Source organism: Phyllopteryx taeniolatus, chromosome 1, assembly GCF_024500385.1.
Source record: "Phyllopteryx taeniolatus isolate TA_2022b chromosome 1, UOR_Ptae_1.2, whole genome shotgun sequence".
Lineage (NCBI taxonomy): Eukaryota > Metazoa > Chordata > Actinopteri > Syngnathiformes > Syngnathidae > Phyllopteryx > Phyllopteryx taeniolatus.
Genome location: NC_084502.1, coordinates 39,823,463 through 39,833,237, shown reverse-complemented (window position 1 = coordinate 39,833,237; position 9,775 = coordinate 39,823,463). Strand labels below are relative to the sequence as shown.

Here is a 9,775-nt window from a genome sequence, read left to right as displayed (position 1 = left end):
ATGGCACATGAGCTCGGAGTTATGGGCCCACTGAAGGACGTCAGAGCCTTCGGAATCTGGTACAAATAGAGGGTTCGGAGGGCCGGTCTTGGGGTCAGGGTGAGTCTTTCGAGTGCGTTTGACTATTTGTTAAATTTTCAACAATTAAGTAGAAACTGGCTACATGCACCTAAATCCCTGGAGTAGGGCTCGGGCGGACAGTCATGAGGTTCCTTGTACGGGAGGCGGGGTGGCTCGAAGGCTGCGGGCTCGGAAGGGTGGTTGGATTGCATTTTTGAAGAAAGGAGGGAGACTTTCTGTGTAAAGGAGTGTTAAGGATTCCATGATCTCTTGAAGAGCTTTAACCTGTCGCTCAATGTGGGTGCCTTGGAGGGTAAGTGCATGTTTTAGGTTGCTGGGTCTGTAGGTGGCCAGAGTATTCTGTCACGAACGGATTGCGAGTGGACCCAAGAGCAGGCGGAGGCTGAGAGGTTGTGATGAACACTTTATTGAAAGGGGAAATGGGAATGGTCCTTGAGATGCGCTGGCGGGTTGTTGAGGCAGAGAATGCGTGGCAGGTGGTGACGAGGACTGGCAGCTGGCTTGGCGGCGAGGGACACAGACGAAACACTGAGGACAAGGAAAAGGAATTGCGTAGCTTACTTGGAGACTGGGGAGCCGTTGTACCACTGAAGAAGCTGCAGTACTCTGGCGAGGATTTCCGGGATCAGGCCGGCTTTAATGCAGGTGGTAATGAGTGCTGATTGGTGACAGGTGCACGGCTGAGGAAGGTGCTGGAAAGTAAGAGGGCAGGGGAGAGAGACAGGGTGCAAAGCGCCACCCACGCTCCAACAATAGTACTGCAGGGCAGCTCATGACACTGCATAGCCATCATTCCACAAAGTCCACCGCCTGGGTCCTCCTTCCTCTGCCAACAGAGGCGGACACTCCACGAGACACCGCGACAGGATTTTCGTGGAGCAACGAGTATCTCCAAGAAGTACCACGGAAGTGATATCGCTATAATGTTTGTGACTGACTTAGGGGTTTTTACAACTTTGCTTAAAATTTTGCTTCACTCGAGCATACGCAATGGTAGCATGATGTAGAAAGCTATCTTTAAAAAGTGGGATACAGAAACACGAACTGTAATTCCTACACCATTTACCTAATTTGGATGTAAATACCCTCAAATTTAAGATAAAAGTCTGCAGCAAGCATATCTTGTTCATTTAATCTCAAATTCATTGTGGTGGTGTTGGAGCCAAAAAGATGACAATTGTGTCCTAATATTTATGGACCTGACCAGAAGCATATATCAATACTGCTAGTAGAATAAAGATGAAGGTCATCGAGTGAACTATATGCAAAAGCTGAGCTCATTCATATATAATTGTCAACAGTTAACCTTTATTGAACCAAGGCATTTTTTTCAGTTTTTTTTAAATTGAAATTTATGCAGTTCAATTTCTCATTTCACTGTGAAATGAAAGCACAGAACAGATAAACTATTCAGGTTACAAAATAAATAATGGAATCAGGTTACAAAAGAAATCATGGAATCAATTTACAAACCCAAATGTATTCCAAACTTTTGACACATTAAAGCAGCCGCCTTGGGCAGATAGAACAGATGAACACACTTGTGGCATTATCTCTAAATTGGAAATCAAATATGTTTCAGAAAGTTCTTCCCAACAGTTCCCATAACTGCATAGCTATTCACTGGACTTTGAACTATTTAAGTTAAAAAAAAAACATCCATACATCCATCCATCCATTTTCTACCGCTTATCCGAGGTCAGGTCACGGGGGCAGTAGCTTTAGCGGGAACGCCCAGACTTGCCTCTCCCCAGCCACTTCATCCAGCTCTTCCAGGGGGATCCCGAGGCGTTCCCAGTCCAACTGAAAGACGTAGTCTGTCAAACGTGTACTGGGTCATCCCCTGGGTCTCCTCCTGGTGGTACGTCCCCGAAACACCTCACCGGGTTGGCGTCCGGGAGGCATCCGAATCAGATGCCCCAGGCACCTCATCTGACTCCTCTCGATGTGGAGGAACAGCGGCTCTACTCTGAGATCCTCCCGGATGACCGATCTTCTCACTCTATCTCTAAGGGAGAGCCCGGACACCCTGAGGAGGAAACTCATTTCGGCCGCTTGTATTCGGAATCTTGTTCTTTCGGTCACGACCCACAGCTCGTGACTATAGGTGAGGGTAGGAAGGTAGATCGACCGGTAAATTGAGAGCTTCGCCTTTCGGCTTAGCTCTTTCTTTACCACAACGGACCGATACAAAGTCCGCATCACTGCAGACGCTGCACCGATCCTCCTGTCGATCTCCCGTTCCATTCTTCCCTCGCTCGTGAACAAGACCCCAAGCTACTTGAACTCCTCCACTTGGGGCATTATCTCATCCCCGACCTGGAGAGGGCATGCCCCCCTTTTCCGACTGAGGACCATGGTCTCAGATTTGAAGGTGCTGATTCTCATCCCAGCCGCTTCACACTCAGCTGCGAACTGCTCCAGTGAGAGTTGGAGTTCACGGCTTGATGAAGCCAACAGAACCACATCATCTGCAAAAAGCAGAGATGCAATACTGAGGCCACCAAACCGGACCGCCTGTATACCTTGGCTCCACCTTGGAATTCTGTCCATAAAAGTTATGAACAGTTGGCGTAGTCCAACGAGTTCGACTTACTGCCGGATATGCGGACCAAACTCTGACTCCGGTCGTACAAGGACCGAACAGCCCGTATCAGGGGGTTCTGCGACCTAGGGTGTCCTGGTGTCAAGTGCACGTGTGGACACCCTTATGCTTTAGCATGGTGTTTGTTAGGGACAATCCGTGATGAGCACAGAAGTCCAATAACAGAACACCGCTCGGGCTCTCCAGCACCCCCTCCAAGGACTCAAAAAAGGGTGGGTACTCTGAAATGCTGTTTGGTGCAGAGGCACAAACAACAGTCAGGACCCGTCCCCCCGCCCGAAGGAGGAGGGAGGCTACCCTCTCCTCCACCGGGGTGAACCCCGACTTACAGGTGCCGAGCCGGGGGGCAATAAGTATACCCACACCTACTTGGCACCTCTCACCGTGGGCAACTCCATAGTGGAAGAGAGTCCAACCCCTCTCGAGAGGACTGGTACCAGAGCCCAAGCTATGTGTGTGGAGGCGAGTCCGACTATATCTATCTTCTCGACCTCACACATCAGCTCGGGCTCATTCCCTGCCAGAGAGGTGACATTCCACGTCCCTAGAGCCAGCTTCTGTAGCCGGGGGTCGGATCGCCAAGGTCCCCGCCTTTGGCCACCACCCAGCTCGCACTGCACCCGACCCCTATGGCCCCTCCCACAGGAGGTGAGCCCATGGGAAGGGGGACCCAACATTACCATTTCGAGCTGTGCCCGGCCGGGCCCCATGGATGCATGGCTTTTCTCCGGGTACTGCAGTTTCCTCCCACATCCCAAAAAGATGCATGGTAGGTTCATCGAAAACTTGTCCTTAGGTGTGAATGTGAGTGCAGATAGTTGTTTGTTTATATGAGTCCTGCGATTGGCTGGCAACCAGTTCAGGCTCTCTCCCAAAGATAGCTGGGCTGGGCGCCAGCACACCCGTAACCCTAGTGAGGCTAAGCCGTATGGAAAATGGATTGATGGATGGAAAAAATGGGCGTGTTCTCAAACTTTTCACCATTAGAACTACGGGTCAAATGTTTTAGAACCCTCAACTGTGAGTCAGATGTGGTAACCGCTATGAGAGTGTGTGGCTTAGAGGAAAGTTGACGGAATATTTTGGTTTTGCCCGGCCTAATAGGAATTCCACAGCAATTGCACTTTGGAAAGCCCATCCGAACCAGGCAAGCTAACACTATTATTTGCATTGACAAGTAGAGATATGACTGGTGAGTTCAGTCAAATTTTCTCTCCAAAATTTGCAAATTTAATGTTGCCGTGTGCACATGCTAGCCCGACCAAATTAGCAAGATAGTGTTGGGACAGGTATTGTGAATTGACTGTGCTGCACTTTACGCTGTGTGTGCACATCACACATTTTGCGCTAATTTCAATCGTTAATTAAAGGCTGTTACTCATGTATAAAGAGTGTAATCCAATCTGTTAGTGTGGGTAAAGATGGATGTGAAGCTGCTGGTAGTGGTAGCAGATTTTTTTTTTCCATCATATTTTTCCCAGTTCAGTGATATTATTCCAGATAAAAGGCATTAACTCTCCTGCGAGCAGTTTTTCCCATCATTTTCACAGAGATATTTTAATGTTGGAGCTCAAACCTTTTAAAATTCATAGTTTGCCAATCCAAACAAATAGTGTTTCAAGCAGTTACGTGTGCAATTTGTGCCACACTTCAGTGTTTGACAGCTTTCTCACCTCAAAGTAACATGCGCATGTTTGTGGTACAGTGAGGTTACATTTACACAAATGTCAACTCAATCGTGATCACTGACAAGGATATGCTTCTTAATGTTTAATTCCTTGCCCAAACTGTTGACGGATGATATATAGAGTACAGTGATAAAAAAAAATTCTAAATATATGTATACTTGATGCTTCTGCGACATTCTGCATCCCTCCAACAATTCAGATTTCATGATAAAGGGTATTAGCATTAGGGGCATTTCAATATTTTTTAAATCATCATCAATATTGACAAGCAGAATATCCATCATCCATCTTTTTTATCGGTAATCCTTACTCATTTGCATATGTATTAACTCAAACATATACTGTATTCTAACCTTCGGTATATACAATAATTACAATAATAAAGATACTGTTCATGTCTTATTCTTTTTGTTTCTTATTCCCAATATAGCTCTTTGCATTGAAGCCATAAGAAATGCTATACAGAAGGCTGTGTCCATTGTTAGTGCTGCCTTCAGTGGGGCCGTGTCAAAAATATCGACATCTCTGCAAACATAACCATGGTCTCATCAAATGTTCCACATTCTTGAAACAAGATTGCAGGAGAAAATGTGGAATCCATTAAGAATTGGAAGCACTTGCACACCTTGGAGAACATCAGTGTAATGAAAAGACCATCTACAATATCAAGGGAGCTAAAAGCATACTGATGAGCAAAGTAAGAGCATCATTGACCCCTGCTTCCAAACTAGTTTCTGTTAAAGATGGTGGGAAAGCTCGAGTGTGATATCACATTTTAATTAACATCTTGAAAAGGCCTTGACCCAACAAAATTAAATCTCATTCAAGAAAACGCCTCCAGTTTTCCACCTGTCTATATCCGTGCAGAAAGCAGCTTAACTCAACCATTGCGCTCCGCCTCAGACACAAGCTACCTGGGAGAAAAATGTAAGTTCTTTACCGTTTTAGATGTGCAACTTTGTGGAGGAAGATTTGCCTTTTCGGGAGGGTTTCTTTTGTCCCCAGTGGGCCTTGATATTTCTTCTTCTTTGTCTCTCATTATATACAATCTTTGCACCAAAGTATGCAATGCAGCTGAAAGCTGCCAGTATTTCCATCTTCTTTTTCTCTCATATTTCAATCACTAAAACTCCTGCATTCTTGTTCCAGTATGGCGACTCCATCGCACTGCTGACTCCACAAGAAACTCCAACATGATGAATGGAAGAATGGAGGCCACAAACCTTTATTTTCTACTTTCCTGCTCCACCTTGAAACTGTGCGCCTGATCTTTTTCTCGTCCTGTCATCCTGGTCTACAGCGCTGACCTTCAGGCTGACAGGAGGGTTGACACAACAGAGCTGACCCCTGACCGGCCCACGGCTTGGTAACGGCGGGACACTTACTGGCACCACAGCCAATTAAGGTGCGAGCATGTGGCTATGCACCACAGACTAGAACTTTCCAGGGGGTGAGCTGCTGCGCCTTAATCTCTTAATACCTCAGCTGGACCTGCAAGGTGACCCAGTGGCACCACAAGGTAGAATGCCCTTAGTGCCCTCCAAATAGGTAAGGAGGGGTGAGGATGATCTGTAGTAAAGGATGCAGATCTTGAAATTAAAACAAAAAAAGACCAGGGACAAAAAGAGGGATCTTTTGTAATCTGTTGTCTGGTGTTTTGATGCAAGGTTCTCTGTCAGGGAATGAACTGGACTCTTGGAGTTTTGGACCTGGTTTAGGCTTTTTATCACAGATCAGTGACTGTTGATGGCAAAGTAGTGCAATGCATCCCTCAGAATGTGTCAGAATGTAATTTCTTTTCTAAATCATTCTGTTTTCATGCCTCCTCTTGAAATATAACTGAGGCAGATGTGTCGGTTGTGAGAGCGTCTCACTCCAGTGGTTCGTTCTAAATGAAAATGGATGACTTGTAAAGAGAGCTAGTAACTCTGCAGACACCATATGCCTTCATCTCTTCCATTGAGCTAATTTATTGACTCTGGTGCTGCTGCAAAGGGAGGCTTCCTCGTCTTTTGAGATAGCAGTTGAAGGCAAGCTTTATAAACACATTGCTCCTTCCAATGGGAGTTGAATATTCTTTGGATTAAGTAAGATACATTTTTTAAAATGTTATATCATTGTATATGTTTACTGTGAGACTAAGTTACAAAAATATAACCCATAAAGAAGTCGCACAATGCGAAAGAGAGAAGGGTTCCATGAAGAAGTCTCTTTTTTGTTAATTTAAATCAGCATTTGGTTCATTTAGCGACCGACAGGCCCAGTTCTAGGAATACATACTAGAGGGGGCAGGCAGAAAAGTTAAATGGCATCATGTGACAGCATATTTTTTACTTTGGTATATTTATTTATTAACATATATTTATTCGGCCGCTAACTTAGTGATTTCTACACGGCATCTTTCACTACTTAATGTTGGGTAAAACACTAATAACACACACGGCGTGGCTACTGTTAACAGGGCACTTATACATGTGTACTTGTTTGTAGCTACTTACTTGTCATTAAATCACAGAGCCGAACATATTTACAATCCTGTACAGTGTACACACACGATCTTCTATCAACTGCATTCAAGTTTCGCTCCTCCAGCCACTGTGGCGTTACCACCCATGCACAAATCACGTGAACTGGACTGCCTGAATAACAATAATACACAAACACAGAACTACAAAAAAAATTCCCAAATTAAATAGATTAACCCTTTATAGGGCACTCGTGAAAATACTTGCAAATTAAAAATTAGTGTGACTTTTTCTCCTTCAGTTTTTTTCCATTTATACACTACCTGTCTCTTCGTGCATAAAATATGTGTTTAGTTGTGTAGGTGTTGTTGTCTAAGAGAGAAGAAGAAAAAAAGTCCAAATAGGCAAGGACACATAGGGTCAGTAAGTACACGCTGTCTTTGTTTGGTGACAATAAAAGGCATTCTATTCTATTCTATTCTGTCACAATGCGAGTTGGATTGGAACCAAGTGCAGACTGAGGCGGAGGGAGTAGATTTTGAATAGTTTATTGCAGGTTGAACAGGGTAGGGATATCCGAGGTAGGGTGGTGGACTGGCAGGATAAGGAGCGAGCAGGAAGCGGGAATGTGAGCAGGTGGAGTGGCTTGGCGGCGCGGCTGGAGCAGGCAGCGAGGCGATAAATGCACGGGAGGAACACTGGAGAAAGGAAAGAACACAATCGGGTGAGTACAGTCGAGGGTCGTAGGATGGTTACAGTCATACCACAAAAAACCTTGGAGTACGAGGGTCAGTCGGTGAGTCACAGACAAATGTTAAAGGTGAGATGACAAAGATGTTATGGGGTCAGTGCAAATTCATATTTGCATTGTTTTTACAGTGGGTAAAGAAGGTTTTGAGACCCCTTAAGTTGTTCACTCTTTGTTATATTGCAGCCATTTGCTAAAATCATTTGAGTTAATCCCCCCCCCCCCCCACCCACTCATTAATATAGACACAGCACCCCATATTGACAGAAAAAAAAAACGGAATTGTTTAAATTTTAGCAGATTTGTTAAAAAAAGAAAATCTGAAATATCACACAGCCATAAGTATTCAGAGCCTTTGCTCAGTATTTAGTAGAAGCACCATTTAGAGCTAATACAGCCATGAGTCTTTTTGGGAATGATGCAAAAAGTTTTTCACACCTGAATTTGGGGATCCTCTGCCATGCCTCCTTGCAGATCGTCTCCTGTTCTGTCAGGTTGGATGGTGAACGTTGGTGGGCAGCCATTTTCAGGTCTCTCCAGAGATGCTGAATTGGGTTTAAGTCAGGGCTCATGCTGGTCCATTCAAGAACAGTCACGGAGTTGTTCTGAAGCCACTCCTTCGTTAGTTTAGCTGTGTGCTTAGGGTCATTGCCTTGTTGGAAGGTGAACCTTCGGCCCAGTCTCAGGTCTTGAGCACTCTGGAGAAGGTTTTCGTCCAGGATATCCCTGTACTTGGCCACATTCATCTTTCCTTCGATTGCAACCAGTGGTCCTGTCCCTGCAGCTGAAAAACACCCCACAGCATGATGCTGCCACCACCATCCTTCACTGTTGGGACTGTATTGGATAGGTGATGAGCAGTGCCTGGTTTTTCCACACATTACGCTTAAGATTAAGGCCAAAAAATCCTATCTTGGTCTCATCAGACCAGAGAATCTTATTTCTCACCATCTTGGAGTCCTTCAGGTGTTTTTTTTTAGCAAACTCCATGCAGGCATTCATGTGTCTTGCACTAAGGAGAGGCTTCCGTCGTGCCTCTCTGCCATAAAGCCCCGACTGGTGGAGGGCTGCAGTGATGGTTGAATTTCTAGAACTTTCTCCCATTGCATCTCTGGAGCTCAGCCACAATGATCTTTGGGTTCTTCTTTACCTCTCTCACCAAGGCTCTTCTCCCCGATTGCTCAGTTTGGCCGGACGGCCAGCTCTAGGAAGGGTTCTGGTCATCCCAAACGTCTTCCATTGAAGGATTATGGAGGCCACTTTGCTCTTAGGAAACTTAAGTGCAGCAGAATTCTTTTTGTAACCTTGGCCAGATCTGTGCCTCTGAGCTCATGATTCTCATAGACAGGGGTGTGGCTTTCCTAATCAAGTCCAATCACCCAATATCTTTTAGCACGACTCTACGTATTATATATTCATATATGTTTCAGTGACACGGCACAAGCTTTTCCATAGTATGCAGTATTGTGTGCCCCTCGCTCGAGTAGCGTTATAACACGCCGCACAGCAAGTCTTCGCTTTGTCTGTTGACTTATCATACAGACAAAAGTACAGACGACACTACTGAAGAAGTACTGTGTGGGTATTTTTTTCCTACTCCCCAGTGCATACTAACCATAATAGAGTCATAGGTATAGAAAAGGAAATCCTCACCTCTTGTCTGCGCCGCGGCACCGTGGCGGTGGCGAGACACCGGTTTAAACATAGACATGTGGAATGGATGGATTTTGAGGGATTGAGGGAGTTTTAACTGAACCAAAGTGGCATTAATGATTTTGGTGATAGGGAATGGACCAATGCAGCGAGGAGTAAACTTACGGGATTCTGTTTGGAGTGGAAGGTCACGGGAGGAGAGCCAAACCGTCTGACCCACCTTGTATTCCGGAGTAGGAGATCGATGACGATCCGCCAGCTGCTTATTTTTCTCCATCGACCGAGTTAAAGCAGCCCTGACGTCCTTCCACATCGACTGGACCCGTTGAAGATGCTCCTTCACCGCAGGAACCAACACTGTATGCTCCTGATCTTTCAACAATGGAGGTTGGAAACCATAACATGCCATAAAGGGAGTCATACCTGTGGCAGAGCTGGTGAGGGAGTTGTGGGCATATTCCACCCCTGGGAGCAAGGTGCACCAGAAGGCAGGGTGGCGAGCAGCAACGCAACAAAGAGCAAGAGCATATTCCAT

The 9,775-nt window shown here is 45.5% G+C and overlaps 1 pseudogene; it reads left to right on the top strand.

Annotated features, from left to right (window-relative positions):
- The window catches only part of LOC133465503 (uncharacterized), an 84,508-nt pseudogene continuing 74,733 nt past the window's right edge, over positions 1 to 9,775 (top strand).